Source organism: Falco cherrug, chromosome 15 (genome assembly GCF_023634085.1).
Source record: "Falco cherrug isolate bFalChe1 chromosome 15, bFalChe1.pri, whole genome shotgun sequence".
NCBI classification, from domain to species: Eukaryota; Metazoa; Chordata; class Aves; order Falconiformes; family Falconidae; genus Falco; species Falco cherrug.
In genome coordinates, this window is record NC_073711.1 from 3,896,040 (window position 1) to 3,918,438 (window position 22,399).

The 22,399-nt window shown below is 43.4% G+C and overlaps 1 protein-coding gene across 5 annotated transcripts in view; it reads left to right on the forward strand.

Annotated features, from left to right (window-relative positions):
* The window catches only part of AMOT (angiomotin), a 60,757-nt gene that overhangs the window by 2,997 nt on the left and 35,361 nt on the right, over positions 1-22,399 (forward strand). Inside the window, exons 1-2 of one of the 5 annotated variants that reach the window (XM_027798566.2) lie at positions 8,855-9,733; positions 18,680-18,839. The exons of 1 other annotated variant lie outside the window; for it this stretch is intronic. The gene's annotated coding sequence lies outside the window, so the exon portion shown is untranslated. Of the gene's footprint in view, positions 1-8,854; positions 9,734-18,679; positions 18,840-22,399 lie in introns of those variants that run through there. 3 more of the 5 variants (XM_055727420.1, XM_014276127.3, XM_055727421.1) reach the window with 3 other exon arrangements.

Consider the following 22,399-nt stretch of genomic DNA (forward strand, 5'->3'; position numbering starts at 1 on the left):
GCAGCTACAAATAGAACTGAAAAAGGCTAGGCTGCATTTCTGACTGTCTCATGATGAGGCTTAATCTTGGCTAGGGAATGCTGGTGTAATTTTCAAATCTAACTCAAAGGGATGTTGATTGCAAGTTACATTGAAATGAGTCCCTAAGTCCCCTAGGGTCTTGGAGAGACCTGTATCTTGATCTATCTGTGCTGTAATTTCTTCATTTGTATTGTGTTAAACTGTAATTCAGCCTCATAGGCTGGAAGGCTTGACTAGTAAGGCATGACTGGAGCTCCGAGTAATGCTGGTGGTACTGGAAATGTACTACAAATGACAGAAGGGAACCTAAAAAAATCAGGAAGCAGGGAGTGCAGACATTTTGAGCAGCAGAGAGAGGGAGGGTGAGAACAGAAGAAGGGGGGGAAGGGTCAAAGGAAGGAAAATTCAAAAGAAAAAGCAGGAAGAAAACTAGAACGCCACTGTCCTAGGTGGTGATCAGTGTGGTCTGGGTGAGGCTTTGCAGCTGAACCAAGTTTCCCTAAGAACATTATTATATGCCACTTACGGGAGGGAGGAGAAGGGAAGAGGGTTCCTGGAGAAATGCATATCCACACAATTGAAGCCTTTGGTTTCTTCCCTTGCACATTTGTAGAGCGCTCACGTCTTTCCCTTACCCCAGGAGACATTTCTATTTCCTTTCATTTACCGGTGTTTGGAAGGCGGAAGGAGATGAGGCACTATTGGGTTCCCTTATTAACTTAATCTGTGGGAAGCCCTACATAAATCATTGAATTTCCTAGTCTTGATAGAACGAGGTATTTGTACAGTGAAGTCAAACAGAAGATCGAAGTTTCTGCACAGGGAGGCTTTGACGCTGTTCCAGTCCTGTGCCTGTGACTCTTACGCGTGCATTTCTTTGAAGTCTGAAGTTTAGGAGTCTGCATTAATGATCAAGGGACAGAGCTGAATACGGAATTCTTATGGTACGAAGGTAAAGGTGTGGGTATGAATGCGGGAAGAGAATATTTAAGAGCAGTCTGGCATGTATAGTTAATAATATTAAAAGGAAGCAATCATGTTAATTTCCTATAGCTACTCAAGTTCTCAAAGCTTTTAGCATCTTCTCATGCCTTGGAGATCAGTGATCTCTTGCTGGGTCCTGTCATGTCCAAAATACTAACTTCCTTGAAAAGTAGAAAACATGATGTTTGAAGCCTTTTGTCCTTTCTACAATGGGAAACTTGGTCCGATCTCTTAGGCAGGAATCTCTGTTTCCCACAGCATTGTAGAGTGCTGTGCTTGGCATTTGGCTGTCACTCAGCCCCACTCAGCCAAGTGTCAGCGATCCCTGAATGCTTAAAAAGTTCCTTGGGACTCTGCAGATGTGAAGCTCTTCTGAAGCTGAGATTTGTCAGGAGCAGAATATATTAGAACAATTATTTCTGACTTTGAGTTAACAACTATGTTAAAACTCAGGTATTTTTACCACTGTGTTCATTCCTTTTAGGGCTCTTAACTGTTTCTCTAATTCAGGAGCTATTTGCCTCATTTTTTACTTGATGAAGTAGAATAGTTGAAGTAAAATGCTGTTACCTTGCTGTACTTAATATACAGGTACCTACTGACTGAAACAGTGAAACAGACCCTGGTTTTCAATTTCTGACCCACTATTTTAACAGCTATTTTCAGAACTTCACCCTAATTGCTGCTTTTTCTTGATTGAGCAGCAAATCAATTCCCCTCTAAGCCCCAGGATTACGAAAATTCAGATTTTTCTGAAAAGGCGAAGGTCAGATTTTCAAGACTCTGCTTATATGCAGGGACCTCATGAAGCAGATCCTAAGGTGGTATTTATCTCCTACCAGATACGGAGCTGCTTTCAAAATACTGGCCTTGGGCACCAGGGGATTTGCAGTCTTGCTCTGGATGTCTCCTGTGTGATGGTGGGCTATAGACATGCCACCGGGCTGTGGGAGCACTGGGCCCTCGTTGGTACCGCTCATGCTCCCACATCATTTAATTCGGCCATGGCTGCACACTTCACCTGACTGGGGGGTTGATTACCCCTCGAGTGGCATAACTGGAGACCCCAGGCCCCTGCCGTGAATGACTGGGACCCCTTTCTCCAAGGTATGTTGCTGCTGTAAACTGAATTTCTTCAGCATCCCGGATGCTTTGAAGCTCTCCTCATTAACCGGCTCCTGCTGCCTTGCAGGCACTGCAAGGGAGGGATGGCAGGTCTGGTCAAATTGACAGGGCTGTATTATGAAGTCTGATCTTTTATTAAAAAAAAAAAATTGATTTCTTTATGTATTTAAAACATCATGTAAATGAATATTTATGCAGGTGCCTCAGGTCTTTGGATCAGATATTTCATATAAAGCTCTGATCCAAAGCCCACTGTAGCCTGGCAGAAAAAAAACATCTCTTGACATTTTTCTCCCCTTTTGCTTCCAGGAAATGAAAAAGACAAATTATTTTAAGCAGTTCACCATGTACTGAGCTTTAGTTTGTTAGCTAAGAAAGAGTATGTCTTTCCACAACTATGTTCAAAACTAAAGAACAAAAAGGTACCTTGAAAAATGGCTATTGGGAAGCAGGCCGGCAAAAGCCAAGAAACTTGAGCCCTTTGCTAATGAATACTCTGTCCTTAACATTGTCTCTTTTGTTTCCCACACTTTCATGAGCTGCACATGGATTCAATTTGCCAGTCTTTAACCCTTCTTACTGAGGCCTGGTCTGTGCATAGTTTGGAAACGGGGACAGCTGTAACTTAGGTACTTGGCTTTGCTTTTATTTTTTTGCTCCTGATCTGTTTGTCCCTGTGCAGTCTCTGGCTCACATGCGGTAAAGTAATCCACGAGGGGTGTGGACAAGGCTTGGGTGCGTGCTGAGGAGAGGGATTGAAAGCTTTTCCAGCTTCCTGGCAGAGGGTGTAACAGAGATAGGGCTGGGGGCAGGTTTGCTTTGATTAAAACATAGCATTTCCACAGTGACTACCATAGGGGAAGATGTTGGTGCTATACTAGGACTGTTTTAAGAAGAGCTGTTTTTCTTGGCATGGCTCTAAAACTGATGGAAAGTCAGGGTGGAGCCAAGGGATTTGGCATCATGGGAACTTCTCACACCAACTTGTCTTTGTGCACAGCAGAAGTACCTTCTGCAGAGAGAAGTGTTAAACATCAGATGTTTATTTGCAACAGTGAGATTTACTCCAGTGAATGATTGCCCATAGCAAATACGCTTCTTAGTAATGACTATTGTTTCCAGAAACATAGCTAGCTCCTAGAGCTGCTGTTTGCTAAATTGATAGGGATCTAATTAATCTTTCATTTAAAACAAAAACGGCGTTTCATATCAAAAACAATGCATTTTCTATCCTCATTTTTCCTCGAGGTAACTATTGAACAAAGATCACCAGCAGAGAGTGCTGGTGCTCTTCCAGCAGGAGCTTTTGAAATTGGTTGTAAGATCTAAACAGACTTTGTTCCATAATTCTATTTTTAGGTTTTAATTTCTGTGAGAATGAAATCTTAATCAGTTGTCTGTAACTTGATATCTTTCTGTCTCCAATTATTAATATTTTTATAGCTTATTACAGGAGAAAGATCATTTTTAGGAGCACAACTGTGTGCTTAGAAAAATTACAATTGCCACTTTTTGAAGCAATTATTTAACAAATTCATATATTTTGTTCTGATGCATTTGACATTTTTTGTACACAATATTATTTCTCCTTTCATTTCTCTTCTTTAATTCCATGTTCAAACCAATCTGTTTACTATTTCAGTACAGCTTCTGTGTAGTGGGGGAGGGTGGTTGTGCTCCTACAATTAGTAGAGCTCTGACCATCTATATGGTGGTCGTTGTTTCACTAAGATCATAGCTTTAACCTTCCCAGGCAGCGGAAGGTTGCTGCCAGCCCAAGATTACTTTTGGTTGGGCTTCTTTAATTTCTTAGTTCTGAGTCTGCTTCTGACATCAATATTAAAAATGAGTTGCAAAAGCTTTAAATCAGAAAGCACTCCCTCTTCTCCTGTCCCCATGGTATTTATCAATACAGTTGCACCATTATAAGTCCTGGAGACTTCAAAGAGGTTAGGCTTTTTGGTTTCAAATCAGCTGTGATTTTCCCCTCTCAATCTTTATGGTCATTGAAATGAAATATCAGGATTCTCAAGTCTTGTTTTTTGCTGCAGAACCTGCTGTGCATCTCGCTCTTGTGATTTCATACATTCTTTAGTCATCGAGAGCAAACAAAGAATGTTGAAGTGCAGGGCCTGCATATGTTACTCTTACAATTCACTCTGATCCAAATCCACTGGAAGTTGAGGGAATCTTTTAATTCATTTCAGCACATTTTGAAGAGACCTCTCTTTCTAGAGAGGCATGAGAGGCAAGAGTGCAGAGAAAGGAGAGAGATTGTGAACTTTCATACGTCAAGGTTAATTAACATACAATAGACAACAGCTAAAGGCTTACAGGTCCTTCTTTGGGAGAAGAACATGTCTCGGAAGGAAACCCCTTTGTCCAGTCTAACCCTGCTGTCCTTACTTTGCCACAATTACATTTAAGCCTAGGGGGCTGGGGTGTGAATGCGTTTAGAGCAAAGCTGAAACATTTACTTTGTTTTTCCATAGTTGGCAGTTGTTCATCACTCTTCTGGTTACATGTCTTCCGAAATTCTGCATAAAAAGAGGCCAAGGTTCAGCAGTTAGAATAAATCTATTTACAGATGATGCCTGGTCAATCAACTCATGGGTGACACATCACTGCTGACCACTATATTGCATTTCACTGTGGCAAGCTGTTCCTTTTATCGCTCTTCCTGTGCAGGCCCTTTCTTCACCCAAGGAACCATGCTGAACTTGAGTTACATTCCGTTAGAGGTACCATCTGAACTGATGTCCTTTTAAAAAATCTTCACATGCAGTAGCATACAAAGCCTTAGGTGAGCAGGAGCCATGTTACAGTGTAAATCAGAACATAGGCAGATGTGAATTTGGCTATGCAAGAGTCTCTGTATCGGTTACTTCCAGAAGTTACGTGGTCATCAAAGTTTTATTACATAGAATTGGTAGAATAACAAACTTCTGTAAAAAGACACAGCAATTACTTAATGAAGGAGAAAGGAATAAACAGTGCTCTTGTGTTTTGAAAAGTAGATTATTTTTTTTTTCTAGTGATTCCATGCATGTCAAGTTTCATGGTAGTAATTTCTGGTGGTGTTGGTCTGTCAATACCCGTCATTACCACCTGTTGGTAAAGGATAGCTGGTTTTACATGTAATTTGTGCCTCAATGTCATGTTTGTCAGATTGATTTTGTTTCTCCAGGAGTCGTAGCCATACTCAATTGTAGGACCTGAGGGAGCCTTTCAGAGTTTGTTACAGCTGGGGGCTGGGTATAGCAGCAACATCAGATCCTCTAAATACAACTTAAAAATGGCCATGACCACCCTGAAGGCCCTGAGTGCTGTCCGACCCGGTGGTAAAATGGGAGCAGAAGCTGCAGTGCTTATGGCCAAGTCCACCATACGTGCGGGCAGCAAGGCAGGTGCTGTGGCCGGTGACTCTCAGAGACTCTCCAAGTCTAGACTGAACTCCCAGCATGACTTTGGACATACTGCTTAATCCTCCTGTACCCTGGTGCCTTTTCCACACATTTTGTGTGATTCTTACATGGTTTTGAAAACTTCTAATCTTGTTTTGATCTGTATCCCCTAATGTATTTGCTCACTTACTTCCTTTTCTTCAATGATTATATCTGTCAAACTCAGTTTGGCTGCTATGGCAAGAAGTAGCAAGTGATTTCCCTGTTCAGAATTACCCATTCCTTGCTCCTGCTTACCTAGTAAACTTGGCCTGAGCTCTTCTTAGTCTTTTTTATTATTGCTTGCATTACCGTTTGTTTACTGGAGGGTCATTATTTCACCCAATAGCATATTTACAGACTAGACAAAGAACCCTCCGCTTTGGTGGTGGTGGGGACGTACTCTCAGCTCCCGAGAGCTAAATGGCACTTCTGAGCATTGTTAACAGTTTATTTTTATGTGCAAGAAGAAAAGCTCTGTTAAAACTGGCCCAAGATCAGAGATCCACGGAAATTAATTTACACCCCTCTCAGCTGCACTGAATGGGCGCAGGACTTAGCAGTGATTTCTCTCTGTACATGAGGGATAATATCAGCAGCTTCCTGAGCTCCAGCTGCTGTGGACAAAGGACGGCAGAGTTACAGCGATTCCTGGAGGGAGGAACTTTAAGATGGAGGAATTTTAAAGAATGTGAAGGACAAACTCTTAAAAAATTGTAGGTGGAGCAATTCCAGGTCATCCAAACACTTCGTAAGCCCAAGATTTATTTTCCTACTTTGAACTGGTTGTCGTTGTGGCATTTATCTTTTGTGCTTTTTTAACACATCTACTGTGACCTTTGTATGATTGCATAAATTGGCCTGAGTATGCTGGAACAGCTATTAGGAACCCCTTTCTTGTGTTGTTTCCTGAATTCCCACATTGTGGCGTGGTGTGTGTATGGAAACTGCTTGCTTCCTCCACTGGCAGCCGTTCAGATGTGTGCTGGAGCTCCTGAGGACTGGGCTGGGCGAGGAGCTGGGTGAAGGGAGGATACAGGGGGAGAATATTTAAGGAAGAGACTTTGGATTTTGTGCATCTTTGTTCTTTTCCAGTTCCAATAATGCTGTTATCTGCGATTGCATGGGCTAAACATGAGTAGTGCTAGTGCTCTGAAGAATAAACAGCAGCAGATGAGTTGAGGTTAATGAGTCTCGGGCAAGGCTAGCTGCTTTTCAGTGTCTGCATTAAGCAGTATTTTTACTCTCCTGATGACTCTTACCTTCCCTTTTTATGCCCACTATTTTCTTTTAGCATGTGGGAGGGAGACAGGATGTGTGATTGAAGCACAGTTTATAACTCTTCAACTCACTGTAGCTATTTCCCTTACAACTCTACCCCACAGCACCTAGCAAGTATGTGCTTCATTAGCTTGTTCTGCATTGTCTTTTTTTTTTTTTTTTTTTTTTGCATTTGCAAACTGTAAGGTTATGGGATGTTAATGAACTGTTTACATGTGTTTCTACATTTGTTCCACTGAAGTGTTCCAATGAATGAATGTCAGTTATGAGAGGAAAATATAGATGTTTATATATGCTGCGTTTGGGATTTCTGAAATCTGACTTCCTGATTTTTTTCCAGATCTTTCTTTCCAGCATTAAGAGTTGGGAATGTTGGAAAGAATTTGTTTGCTTAGAGCAATTAAAAGGTAAATGGCTGAATCATGTTATCTCTTCTCACACAAAGAGCCCTAATGAACTCTGGTAGGCCAAGTTTCACAGTGCAAGGATTTGACATGTGGCCAGTTTTTGCACATTTAGTACTGTTTGAAACTGGTGTCATCTTACGGCCAAACCTTACCAAACTGGGACTACTTAATGAGCTTAATATTTACATGGTCAGACCTTAGTGTACTAAATCAACTGTGGGCACATCGTGAACAGCTTCTTTCATTTTATTGTTCTGCTCTTTCTTGAAATTACAAGTTAGTGAACAGGAGCCAGGAGCCAAGTAGAAGCTGTCACTTGGGGATCCATCCTCCGGAGTTCCTGGACAGGGGTGACCTTACAGGGGAAGGGTTCGAGTGCATTGTATGCAAAAGCCAGAGGAGGAGGTGGATTGTGAGAAAGGCAAGGTACCATTGTTTGTACACTAATATATCCCTATTGAAGGACCAGTTTGTTATCTGGGGCCTTGTTTAGGCTGGGGATTTGCTCTGATTAGAGGCATCAGGCTGGGAGAAGTTGAAGTTCCACTTGGGAAAGAGAGCTTTGCCTCTCTGATACAGAGGTTGGTACCGCTGCAGAGGCATCTGCGTTACTGCCATTACCAACGGCTGCTAAATCTTCCAAAACAGGGAAACTGGCTTAAGCCTTTATCAGCGTTTGGGGATCTTTCACCAACTGCCTTTGAATGGGGAGAGATGCACAAGGGCGCTACATTCACTTAATGGTCGTTACGTGCTTAAAGCTGAACTATTTTTTAAGTTGAAATTCTACAGCATGATTCCAGGCGCTAAAGCCCTTGACAGAGCCCACTTCTGCACGGAGCTGCTGTCATTTTATCATATGGCAAAATGATGAAACACAGCAAAATCATGGTTGCATTTGGGGAAAACGTTGAATTCTTTTCCATCTCGTCTTTCCACGCCAGCCATTAGCTCCAGCTGTGGCGGGGTGGTGGTGCTTACTGTCATGATAGGTTGAGCCTTGGAAGACTACATGATGTGCATCTAGTTTTAAGCAGGACATGATATACAGGGGACTCCGTTAACACCCTGCTTACATGCAGTTAGTCGTGATCACTTCTCGCCACGCTTTCAGTTATTTTCAGCATCTGGCCAGCAAACCGTGGGGGAGCGGCGCCTTGGCTGTGCGCCGGTGTAAGCCCGTGTAACCCCGCTGGCTTCGCGGGGCCGTTTGGAGACCCGGGGGTGCCCCCTGCGCGCGGTTCTGCAGGTGGCCGAGTGGCCGGTCACGTCGCGGCCTCCCAGCCCCTCCGTGCCCAGCTGCGCGGGGCGGGCGGGGCCCAGGCGCGGTGACCCGCAGCCCCTCGGTGCTCGCGGAGCGCGGCGAGGTGCGGCCGGGCCGGCGGGGGCTCCGCCGCTTCCCTTGGGCCCGGGCTGCGCTCCGGCGGCGGGGTGGCGGGGGTCCCCGCCGGGGCCGGGCCGGGCGCCGCGCACACAATAGCGGCCGCGCAGCCCCGGGGGGCGGGCGGCGCCGGGCGGGGGCGGGGCCGGCGGCGCGGGGCGGGGGGCGGGCGCGGGGCGCTTCCTGCCCGCCCCGGCCGAGCGCCGTCCCGCGGGGCGCCCGCGCCGCAGAGCCAGGCGGAAGGAGGCGGAGGAGGGAGCGGAGCGGCCCGGCCCGGCCCTGCCCTGCCCCGCCGGTGTGAGCCCGCTGCCGCGGGAGCGTGCGTCCGGCCCTGCGGCTGCTCCGTGCTCGCCTCGCCCCGCTGCGCACAGGTAACCGCGGAGAAGGCGGCGTCGAGCCCAGCCGAGCCCAGCCGCGATGCTGCGGGCCGCGCTGCCCTGCCGGGGCCGCGGGCGCTGCCGGTGCCCCGGGCGGCGCTGCCGCTGACAGCCGAGCCTGCGCCGGGCCGCTGCCGCCGGGCCGCAGGCTTTCCTGCTTTTTGTTCATTCTGCCGCTCCTGAGACACCGCTTGTCCTCCTTCCAAGGGCTGCCGGCAGGTCCTGGCTGACTTGCGTTGGATTGTTACCCACCTATTTTGACTGCCTGTCTGAAACTATTTATTTTTAATAAAAGAAAAACTCGAGCCACAAGTCCAGTTCATAGCACGTCCCCCTTTCTGTGGAGTCCGGTTTATTTCTGCAGTTCAAAAAGTTTACTCCCCGCCCCCCCCTCCCCCCCCCCCGCCCCCCCTCCAGTTTTATTGACACTGAGGATGAAGAAGGATTTGCAAATGAAAGCGCCTTGAAATACAACATCTTTTGGAGAGAGCTCTGCAGTTCGCCTGTTGAGTCTCAAATTCCACCCTTTGCCCCTGCTGAATCCACTGTTCTGCCCTTTACTCTCTGGGGTAAAAAACCAAACAACAACAACAAAAACCCGAGGGGAAAAAAATACCTTTGGCAGCAGGGAAGCTTTGTGTGACTGACCCAACGAGCTACAAGTGTCCAGTTTTTGAAAAGAAGAAAACCCTTTTGTCTTCAGCAGATCAGTAGGTAAGAGACGGACGTGCTCATGGCGCAAGGGACTCGGCATTCATTCTTGCTGCCTAAACCTGGGAGTTAGACTGGTTCTCTTCTCTGTCAGCTTCTGCCCATCACTTCTCTCTCCTGTAAAGATTACTCTTCATCTTGCAAAATTCTTGCAAAAAAAAGTATACTCGTCCACTCGTTTCACTGCTGGCAGTAAATAGTCAAAATTAATGTACTCGTGTCTAACTGGATAAAGTAAAATTCTGTGGAAGTCGCTGAAGTGGGTTTGTGTCAAGCTGTGTTTGCAAGTGGCTGCATTTCTTGTGGTGCTCTTTTCTTTTGAGAAAATAATCGCAGTCATTGTGCTTGTAATCCATGTGTTAAGATTGTCTTTGCTCGTCATGCTTCACAGAGAAGCATGTATGTGCATTTATGTATGCACGCGTGCAAACAAGGCTGCCACAATTGGTTGAGATTTCTTGTTTCACACTGGAATTTGTTTTACATGAAGTGCTTTACTACTGTGTCACAAGGTGTAGAAGTGTTGAACCCATAATTAACACACCTTAACAGATTATTGAACATGGCCAGGAACATGCTTGGTGCTGTACAGAGCGAGTATGAGGATATGTTTTCTTTGTTTTGAGATTTATTTTTTTTAAGTAAGCCTGAAAACGCAGCAGGGACATGTGCACATAATAACTGGATGGAAGCCCAGTCTCTGTGCAGGGAAACATATTTTGTAGCATACTCCTTTCTGTAAGGGCCAAGTGCTGAATGTGTGCTGTTCTACAAGCGATAATACTGCTGGGAATGTCTCATTTTCCCTCTCCCCCAGCTCTGTATCCACATACTCACTTCCCCACAGCCAGATTGATCGCTACCACTCATTGTGCAAGGGAAGGACCTGTGAAATTTTGCGGGGCTGGTAGTAGGACTCCTCTTTGCAGGGAGGATTATGTTGTTCCTTGTGGAAACACACAGCATCCCCCGGGAGGAGGATCTGGCAGTTCATGTGGTGAAACCAGCCTTGACATCACGCTCTTCCCCCCTGCGTGGGTTTTTCCTGTAGATGATACAGGAAATGCTACATACTGGTCTGTTGTGGTCCCTGTTCCTCTTTCTTTTTTCTTCCTTTTTCTTTTTCTCTTCTTTTTGACTTCTCTTTTTCTTCTTTTTTTTTTTTCTTTTTTCTTTTTTCTTCTTCTTTTTCTTTTTTCTTCTTCTTTTTCTTTTTTCTTCTTCTTTTTCTTTTTTCTTCTTTTTCTTTTTTCTTCTTCTTTTTCTTTTTTCTTCTTCCTTTTCTTTTTTCTTCTTCCTTTTCTTTTTTCTTCTTCCTTTTCTTTTTTCTTCTTCCTTTTCTTTTTTCTTCTTCTTTTTCTTTTTTCTTCTTCTTTTTCTTTTTTCTTCTCCTCTTCTCTTCCTCACCTTTCCTCTTCCTTGGAGGGATTTTTGTGCAAAAAGAAGGTGGAAAAGGTGTCCTGTTCCTGCCTTGGAAGGGGGGCAGCAGTCAGCATGCTCTGAGCTGATGGGCTGTCAGAGACCTGTGGGCTCCTCAAGCTGCTGAGGTGCAGCAGCCAGCAGGCACCTTGTGGGGGGGACTGGGGCAGGTGGCTGACCAGGATCCATCTGGGGAGAGAGGACATGACATAAGTTTTGGCTGCTCTCTTGCTTTTTTCTGCTACCCTAGACTTTTTCTGGGGAGTGAGCCTTTCTACCACCAGATCAGGGTGGGGAAAACAAGGACCATCTTCTCAGGCTTACCCGACACCCTTGTGCTGCTCCTGTGTGAGTGATGGGCAGCATTACATCGGGTTTTCAGGGCTGATACAAAAACATGAACCCTACCATCAAGACTATGACCCTGTTGAATCTTTGGGTCAGGCTTTCACCAGGGTTACCTCAGTGACTGCTCCTTCTAAGAGTAGGGTCATGAGCTGACCCTGGAAAAACTTGTCCCATGGTTGAGGTTGTGGGTTCATCAGGGACACTTGGTCTCCCTCTCCAAATTTCTCCAGGATGCTTATTTGCGGCATAGCCCCTGTCCTTAAAACATTCCTGGGAGCTACGAACACAACACAGAATGATTTGTTTCTGCTCTAACCCTTTCTTGAGGAAAGGGTAGGATTTCCAGGAGGAGGGAAGGAGGCACCTGGTTGTACCCCAAGCTGGTTGTGTTTCTGATTCTGGAGATGGTTTTGCAGGCAGTGCTGCCTGTCCTGGGAAGAAGACTGGAGGCAGAAAGGAAGCTGGGCAGTGCGGAGCAGGCAGAATGGGCCACGTAGTGGGACATGGGATTGCAGCGGTGCTGGCACCTCCTAATTGTAGTGGTGTTTGGCATGACACATTTAAATCGTGATGGCTGGTTAATCTACTGATAGCGTGGTTCATCATTCTGCATATTTATGGTGACACGTGACATCAGATTGTGCCATAAACATGGGAGAATCAAAGTATTGCTCTTTCCTGAAGCATGCTTGAGTGACTTTGGACTGGTGTATACTTTGTAGCACAGAATGCCCCAGCTGGGCCACAAGTTTTTCATACACGTGTAATACAAATGTATAAAAATTCTCTGTAGTCTGTAATACAGCTCAAAGGGCAGCTGATTTGGACGTACTTGAGTGTTAAGGTCAGGAGATCACATTCCATAGGTTACTAGATGAAAGTGCTTGAAGAGGGCATAGCATAAATGTTTGATTCATATAGAAGGGATTGGTGCAAATCCTTTTGTCCCTTCTCCAAAGATGTTCTGTAGGCATAGCACAGTTAGGAGAGGAAAAAACACCAACCGACAGAAAACTTGTAACTTCTTTGTGCTAGAGGAAGTAGGATGGTAACGTAGTGTATTATTGTTGAATTCCACAAAAATTCTTCTCATGGGATACACCATCTTCAAGAACAGCTAAGAGAACTAATGTTTTTAAATGTAAAATGACTCATAATGCATGGGATCTTGAAGTTGGGTTTAACATTGTATGCAAACATTGCCAGCTGGTGGGGATCTTTCTGGATAAATAAGAACTATATTTGTACAAGAAGGCTTGAATGATGTATTTCAGATGCATCCTGATTAGCATAAGCCATTCACTTTGCAGAAGAATAGCAAGAATCCCAGAAGTGCAGATAATTTAATAGTTCTCTTGTTCTCTTTATCCTGTCTTTCATCAGCAGACTGACCAATCTCTTTGTTTATTTAGAAATAAAGTTGCATTGCTTTACTGCCACGTTTTCCTAACCATGACAGTGAAATGGAGAATTTGCAACTCCCAACTTCTCAAAGCATAAATGCTTCTCCCTCTTCTATCCCTTCCTTTTGTCTCCAGTTGAGTGCAATGTGATTTTATTATTTATTTTTTTTGGGGGGGGGGAGTTTGTAGTGGTGATGATGGTGGTTGTTCTGATGGAACGACTTGCACCATTTAATTCTGTATAGCACCCAGCACAATGATGTCTTGGTCCATGTGTAGGGCTCACTGTCGCTACAATGAATAAACAGCTGAAGTAAAATTTCAGCTTGTTAAAGGCTTTATTTTCTTAACGTGGAGCAAAATATGATGTAGGGTTTAGGTTGTTGCCGTATTAATACATAGACAGAGATGAGCCTTTAACGATATAATCATCAACAGTCCAAGCATATGTTAATGTATACATACTTTTAGCTGTGAATGAATTTATCTGTTCATACCTCTCTCGGGGCAGAACTCTGTTTTGCAGTTCTTGCTTCATTCTCACTGACAGCTTTTAAAGAGCTGCAGAACTGTGACCTGACGGTAAGACAAAGCCCAATATAAGAAATTTCTTACATGTTAAGATTTTGTATTAAACTAAAACCTGGCTCCAAACACCTGTAAATTACAAGATTATCTCTTCAGTGCAGAATATGGTGTGTGTTAGGTTCTGTTCTGAATTAAAATGTATGACCTTGTTCTTGGCAAAAGGTTCTTGGATTATTAGATGTTCCCACTTTGGGGTAAAGTGTAAATGCTTTCAGAGTAAAGAAAGATGCCTGTTTCCCCCCATCTAACTGTTGCACATTCCTGTATTTCAAGGTATTTTCACTCACTTTTGAAGAAGTCTTCTCAAAGGTTTCCTAATCAGAATAACTTTATGGATTATTTTTTTTTTTCTCCTTGCTGTTGTGGACGATATAGTGGGAGTGGAATGTCCTTGGTTGCCAATGTTTGCTGCTAGGTATCCCCCTTCCATGGAGACCAAATGTTTATAATAGTGTGAGAACAGCCATTCTTGGTGATTGGCAATAAGGTTGAAGGCTCTCTTTCTCCTATCCACTGAAACACAAGAGAGGACTTGGATCTCTTGGTGCCTCATAGAAGTGTTCCAAATTGCCTGTTGCTGGGTTTATAAAGTTTCAGGAAGCACTAGAGGATTTGTCAAAATGATTTAGTCCATTGTGTTGAATCTGGGCCACAACTGATTTCTGTAAGCTCATTTTCTGCTTTCAGGAATTCGTTGCTTGTCTTAGCTTCTGATGAGTAGTTACTTTCTAGATCAGACTTTCATCTACCTCTTGTGCCTGATCATCTCTCTGCAAGTGCCCCATATATGGCATCATCATATTGTAGGCTTTAAATCATTGTCTTTATGAAAGAACAGACACATAGCTGCCCTATGAGTCCAGTTTGGCTGCAGGAGCTTCTCGGTTGTTAAACTCTTTTAGGCAGGAGAGAGTGTATTCCCAAACAGTTCTGGAATGCAGTGAGGCCACAGGAAGAATTGCATACTGCAGCCTCCATACTACGGCCATACCTTCAGCTTTTGCAAAAGTATTTGGTTCATGCTTTGAACAGATCTGATGCTGAAATTGTATCCATGTGAAAACAGTGTACTGTATGGAGAACTCTAAAGTCAGCAGATATCCAAATCTTGCACATTACTTGGCTCTCCAGAGTAGCCTTGAAATGTAATCTTCAAGACAGGAAAAAAAAAAAATCTCAACAACTTTGGTGAATTATAATGTAAAGGAGCTCCTAGGAGCAATTCATTTTTATATAGGCAATATAATATTTGTCTTACTTGCCTACTATGCCTAAGTGAAAGGAATTTTTCAGGGTTGATGACATTTGTGTTTACCTAGACACTTGGATGTAATTTTTTAAGTAAGAATATATTTGAAGCTTACCTGTGTATAAATGGCCATTCGGGGCAAACCAGACATTTGCTGTAAGTGGGAGATTGGTGAATGGGGAATGAATAGGTGAAGGAGTAGGAATGCAAAATAGAAACTCATGGACAAAACAAACTGAGAACAAAATAGAAAGTTCTGTGGAAACGGAGTTCTCAAAGCCTTAAAATCACATCATGGTAGAGTAGTGGTTATATGAGGTGCTTAGCTTAAGTGAAGGAAGGATGTGTGTTGCAGTCTGCTGTAGTGCCTGGGGATCGTGAGCTGTGGTCACCCTTCGTGGTGGTGGTTCAGCCTGTCGTGCTCCGTTGTGAGCAGCCCCCGTATCGCTAGGTTGGTGCTGGGAAAGGGAGTGCTCTCCCCTGCCTCTAAGAGCTGAATCGTCTCATGTTTTACTGGCATGCAGTCTGCATTCTTGGTCCAGCAGAAGGGGTTCGGAGATAAATACTGCCATTCATACTTGCTGCTTTTTTACTTTCTCATCGTCTCTTAGAATGACTGTTGTCTAGTTTGGTTGTGTCTGAGCTTAAAATAACCTTTTATTTTTTAAAATACTGAATATTTGAAATTCTTTGGGGGTTTGGAGAGGCCTTTGGTCAGCTTCCTTGATAACTACTGTTGGACTATATAAGGATCATTAGTGCTGGTTAGAATATAGAACCGATTCTTTGTTTAAAACATAGAAAAGTTCACTGATCTAATAAAATTAGTTTTTAAAGACCTTGCTATTATTTGTATTGGCAAAGCACTTACAGTGACTAATTGTAGACCAAGATGTTGTTGAGCGGTTCCCTTATATGAATGTCCATGAATTCAGCCAATTTAAGTTTTTGTTTAATTAATTAATTAGCATTTGTAAGACCCTGTCTAAGAGTTGTATCACAGTAATGTTTGTTTGCTTTAAAATGCTTTGTGTCTTTACACAACTTGTTTTTTGAAAGAATTACTTAATCTCCTAGGGTTATTTACTGTAACCCTCAAGGAAAGTAATTCCACATTTCAGTGACTTTGTTCCCTTCAGGGTTTGGTGGACTTTTCCTGCTGTTCTAATTTGGGTGGTTCTCTGTTCAGCTGAAACAAATTTTATTGCTTCATACTAGGGCTAGCCCGACTTGTTGTGGGGCTTGTGAAAAACAGGGTGGGAAAACAGATCTTCCTAGTTTTCCCATTGTCTTCTTGAAAAGAAACAAAGCTGAAACTCCATATTTCTGGAGCCACAGGATATAAACCCAGTGTAAGGTAGCCTGCGGAGGTGCACAAGGGATCGGTAGTCTGTAGCTTATTGAAGTCATCACAACTGGATGCTGATACTCATACTGGGTAAAAATGAACCTGAAATACTTTTTACTGTGGAATGATGAAGGTTGAAGAGACTGAGAGCAATTACGTAGTCTATTCCACCCTTCCTTTGGGTAAGGTCAGGGAACTGTAGAGAGCAGGCAGAAAAGAGCACTCCAAAGTTATGTGAAAAAAAACAGCTTTTGCTGTTGCCAGGTTGGGATTGGGTGTGGAGCACTGATCTTGTTTAAAAAAAGAAGAAAGTAATAAAAAAATCTTAGCACCCATGGGGGAAATGTGGATTTACCACCTGGCAAATGATTCTGATTTGGGGAAGTAGGGACGGCAAGAGAAAATTTTTTTGGGAGGCCAGCGGCGGCCCCATGGCAGGCTGCTTGGGTGCCGTGGGGCAATCTCCAAGGGCTGAAATGGAGATGAGAGCCCAGGATGGTGCTTGTGGGAGGCGGATGGCTCTGGGGGAGCACTTCAGCTATGCGTAGCCTTGCGAGACACAGGACAGCAGGTTTTCCAGCCCGAGCGAGGCCCTAGCAGCCGCATTCCTTGGGCAGCAAGAGCTCAGTGCATTTCCTGCTGCAAGCGCTGCTGGCATCGGCTACAGCTCCGAATGGGAGCTGGGGCAAGGGTCAGTATTTTGGATTTTTTAAGGAGCAATGTGCTACCTGTGGTTTCTGCGCTTTCAGTGAAGTTCAGTTTAGCACATCTTGGTGCTTGACTGGCATAAGATCGTTGTGTGTTGTTAGTTGCTGACACTGCACCATCAAAACATGAACACGCAGATTTCCTTCATTAGGGGAATATTGTGTAGCTCTAACTTTTTGTTTCTGCAGCTGCTGGGGATACCTTGCAGAAGTATCTTGTCCGGCTATAGAAAATACTCAGAAAGTTTCCCCTGCCTTCTGCTTGCACAAGTTCTGGGATGCCTACATCCTTGATCAAAACCATTTAGGCAGGATCTATGCTTAAAGTATTTTCTACTCCAGTTGTGGAAAAATCTTTCTACTCGTGATGAGGTTTACATTAGCAAGGAAGAAATTTTGCTAGTATGGTTTACACAAGGTTTCCTAAGTAATATACCTAAACCCAATTATTTCCTAGTGTAACTGCATCTGCTTTAGAGTGGTTGCTGGAATAGTTACATTGCAAGAAATCAGTTCCCTGAGTGACATAGTTGTGGCAACAAAAACATAAACGTAAGCCAGGACTTAGCCAATCAACGCTGGGCGAAAAAGAGTGTAGTAATGTCTTCTTCCCAGTGTGGTGGTGAGGTTTAATTAATCATCTTACAAGTAATTAAAGGTTTTACAAGGTGCACATGAAACCCCCAGGTGGTTATGATAAAAGAACAACATGTAAACCACTTTTATAACATCCTTGATTTGTAAAAATTCGGTGGTCTGGATCTTCTGTTGGGTTTTACTTTTTTTAAAAAAAAATGCAGATCCATCTTTTTACCCCATGCTACCCATTGAGATCACAAAACGGGCTTGTTTCATGATACTGGGTTGTTCCAATACTGCATTAGGCCAGGTTGGACGGGGCTTTGAGCAACGTGGTTGAGGGGAAGGTGTCCCTGCCCGTGGCAGCGGGGTTGGGGTCCCTTCCAACCCAAACCAGTCTGTGATTCCCTTCCTTGAGTCACAGCATCTCAGAATGAGCATTGCCAGCTCTGTTATGCTGCCTGACAACTGATAAGTTACTTGTATTTTAACTGTTTCATTTTATAAAGGATAAAAAAAAAAAAAAGCAGCCCTTTGAAAAAGGAGGGGCCATGCCCCCTTGCTTTCCATATTCTGTGGCTGGTCCCGTTAAATTCTGTGAAACTGCTTTGTGAAATAAGAAGAGCTCCTCCATATGGGGGCTTAAAGTAGTCGAAGTTGTGGTAATGCTAGAAAAAGCCAGAAAATTCCATGCTAAAGTTAGCCAGTAGTGATTGTTTTCTTCTCTACACCCTTCCCCACCTGCGGTTTTTATTTGTGTCAACTTATGATACAAATTTTCAGGATGCCACAACTGACATCTGAGGAAAAAGTACCTTAAGGTAGCATAAAAGAGATCTATCTGTCCAGGGATTTTATTTCCATTGTTTTCAGGACTTAAGCATTTAGGTTCGAATTTTGACTTCATTTTTAATGTAGATGGTGATTCTAATCTTTTTTTATCTCACCAGCAATTAAAACAGCCTGATCCTATCAGTAGGGACAAATGATGCACTGTCAACGTTTTGCTCCCTTCTGATAATGCACATGAAACTGGTTTGTGTGTTTGAAGATTACATTTTACTCTCACATGGTTTTCATTATCTGAGAGCCCCAAGGAGAGGCCTGGACTAAATCAGTGAAGGAATGGAGAAACCACACAATGCAATGAAAATGGTGCTGAGGCATACTTGGGATAGTTGTGGGACAGGGGCTGCTGACGACAGAAGCAGGGCGCTGCCTGAGTGCTAGCAGCAGCAAGAAGTGGAGCATTCTTAAAAGACAAAACAAAACTTGATGCTGAATTGAAATTGTGGCTTGGGTTTGCAGCAATTCCCCAGTTCTACAAGGATAATTACTGGAAAGCTGTGAAGTTTGAAGCAGATGAATCGTGCTTGGTATGCGCTGGGAGGCAGTCCTCTGAAATGAGACCTGATGTGACTAAACCTGTGTAAGCTTGATCTGGTTTTATCAAGAAGACATCTAAAAGGTGAGATCTTGGCCTTTATGAAGTTAGTAGCAGAGCTTCTGTTACTTGTGCTGGAATTAGTGTTTCCTTAAATACGCTGAAATTGCAGTACGTGCCTCGGAAGGGTTGTGTCTGTGCAGATGTGTGAGTAGTGCTTGGTAGTGCTGCACAGCAGTTTAAGTAACTGCATGGTATGTTGTATTCATGTAGAAATACTCCCAATAAAAACAGCTGGATGAATATACCTAGACTGCTTTTGCTATTAGACCAGTAGATGCAGAATAAATCCTCATGCCCATCTGACTTTTGAAATTTTATGGAGGAACTTGAAATTCCATAGCATTCTTATCAAAAGGCTTAAAAGCCATAAAGCATTCCTATTTATACCAGGCTCTGTAAGTGTTTATTCTTCTCTTTTCTTTTTTTTTTTTTCCTTTGTAATACAAAACCTAAATTATATTGGTAAAGATTATAGGTACTTCCCTGTGAAGAAGTTGATACTTTGTAGTGAGGGAGCAGTAATTCAAAGGTCAAGTAAGGTCTTTTCCAGTTTTTTCCTTAGAGATGTTATACAGAGGGGGTCGTCTTATGCTGATATCTTGATTTATTTATCTCCAGCCAGACCAAGCAACTTGCTGCTTTTTCTACAGGCCTGCCAGGCTTTCTTGTGCTGTTCTGTGCCCACATCCCAATCCCATGAGCGTTGGAGAACAGTTAGTGGCTCAGCGAGGCAGTCTAGTCCTTGCTGAAGGTGGGCTCTGTTTGGCCTAGAGAGTTGGTAGAACTGTGATCAGTCTTTGGGTGTTCTGGTGGCCTCTCGCTATAATTGCCTGATGATCTAATGTAATGGGAATGCATATTATTTGCACCCCTCCGGGTGACATTGTTCTTGTTTTTAGTTAAAAGAAGGAGGTTTTTCTTGTTTGCCCGGTGACTTGGTCCTTCTGGTATGAAGATGAGTAATGCTGGCGCTGCTCCATGCACCTGCTCAGTGCCACCCTCCAGGATCACCTGAGCCACAGTCAGCAGATCTAGGCAAGCAGGGACGGGATGGTTGAATGAAAGCTAGGGAAGTGTTTATGGTTGGAGTCTGAAAGCCACTTTTGGTTAGGAGCAGGTGCTAAAACGCTATCGCAGCTCTGGGATTTGTTGTGTGCCACCTTGCAGGTTTGGGTGTTGGCGCCAGACGTTGGGAACCTTTATTCTCAGGGACTGTCTTGGTGTGTCTTCTGTCCCTTCCTCCTCCTCGGGTAGGACTGAAGTGATACAAAGAGCATTCAGTGATAACCTGCCCTGTTCATTAAATAATTTTGGACCTCGCCCTTGTGAGTCTGGTGCTCCTAGCCACTTCAAAGTGAGTGTGTGTGCAGAATAGCCATGTTTCCAGTGGTCTTACAGACAGTCCTGTTAAGTGAATTTTGCAGGATCAGGCAACCAGCCTGCTGGGTTTTGCGTAGGCCATGTAGCAAAGACAGATTTCTGTTAACCAGTGGGTGACCTGGCATGTGAACTGGTCTCTGTGATTGCCTGGAGACTTCACAGCCAATCCTTTCTATGCTATCTATGTTTTGGGTTCCCTTCCTCTATTACAGTGTGCAGGTATGTCTGAAGGTAACTCTGCACCTAAAAAAGCCACCGAAGACTTCACCTCACTGATAGCACCCCGTCACCTGTTGCCACCAGGATAAGCAGTATCACATGCACACCTTTTAAGAAACACATAGAATTGCTTAGCTGCTTGAGCTTGAAGTCTGTCACTGTCACTGGATTGTTTTCTGTATGAGTGACACAAAGTTTAGTAGTAAAACTGAAAGCGCTTAACTGTACTCCAGCTCTTTTGAGGTGGTGAACCTGTTCCCATCCCACCTGATGCGTAAGCTAATTAAGTTCTTGGCTAAGCAGTAATTCTGGGCAAGTATATACAGGCTGTCCTCACAGGGACTCTTGCATTCCTCTTAGTTTCACAAGCTAAAGAAAGATACTTCTCCTTGGTTGTGAGGTTATTATTGCTCCATGCAGGTTAATTGAGCTATAGCATTACTGCCACTCATCACAGAGTGGTGAGTAGCTCACTTGTCTAAGCTTGTTTATTTTTATAACGCTGAAAAATATTTGCATGCTGTACAGAAATGTGCCGCTTTGGTTCCTTACAGCCTGGCAGTATTATCATTTAAAATTCTTCATTAATCTTTCTTCCTCACAAGGGACTGGCAAGGTTCCTGTGCATAATTACATGATGTTTAAGACAGAAACCTCAGCTACTAAGTTTTTACACAGTGCCCTGCAAACATAGGTCTTTTCTTTCTTAAATAGTACTTATGCTATCTCCCTTTTCGTGCTGGTTCTTGATCTCAGCATGGTTACATGCAACACTATTTGAAATTCTAGTGTTAGTTCTACCAGTTCTAGACTCTGATGTTTCACTCGAGCATATAGATATAAAGTTACCATGAATAATTTCAGACTAGAAGTTAGAATAAGGTAACGAGATGACAGAGCTATGATGCTCAGGAACAAACTGAGAAACCAGTTCAGCCTGGGAAATCTGCCTCACAGTGGTTCCTTGGAACAGAATTGATCTAAAACTGAATTTTCCACTTGAAAAGCAAGGTGTTTCTGGGCTTTGTGGTTATGAAGAGTGCACCTTCCAATCCATAAGCCAGTACAGTTTTGCAGAGTTGTTAGTAGTCTGAATTCATTATATCCATTGTAATAGATTTAGGCTAACCACCCAAATACGTCTGTTTAGAATGTCTACAGAACCTATTCTGATTTCCTTCCAGCTCTATCATAACAACTTTTCCAGTGCATCTCACTAATTTCCATCTTTGGCACACTGAAAACTGAAATTGCTGGAAGAGCCTGACACAAACAGAGTTTGGTATCCAAATAAATAACACATGGGCTTCAGGACTGATTGAATAGTTCACTTTTGTGTTTCATTACATAGAAAATTTAACTCCAGCTTGCTCAGAAAGGAGATCCCAGGAATGCTGCCACCCAAGTTAGTTGCAGAAGGTTTTCTTTGTTAATTAAAAATGATGGGATAAAACGAAAAAATAGTCTTAATGCTAACAGTTGGTCTTTAAAGAAAGTGGATTTGTTGGCCAGAATATCTTCATATTGTATCTTAGTCCACCTTTTGTTTTGGATTTCCAGGCTGATTCCTAGTTTACATCCACACTAAAATTGGTAGTATTCAGTTCCAGCAAATACTTTCAGTGTGAATTGTGCCCTGCCTTCATCAGATCAGCAGAATAAGCTTGTATTGCTGTGAAGTGGAACTCTGTGTGAAACGGTGGCATACAGAACTGCTTCCTTGAATGTTTGAAGGAGTTAAACATGCACAGATTGAATTTGTCTGTTGAGAAAATCTTTAAGGCAGAAGGCAGAATCTCAAGCTGGGTTGTATCTTTGTATTAAAAAAATAAACACCACCACCCCTTAGATTTTTCCAGTTGAGACAAAAGAAATCTTTGGGTGGAAAAGGCAGCATCATATTGCATAATAAAAGCCTTTTTGTGCTCTAATAAAAAGGGTTGCTTAGGGCAACTTTGTTAAAAAAAAATTTAAAAAAAAAA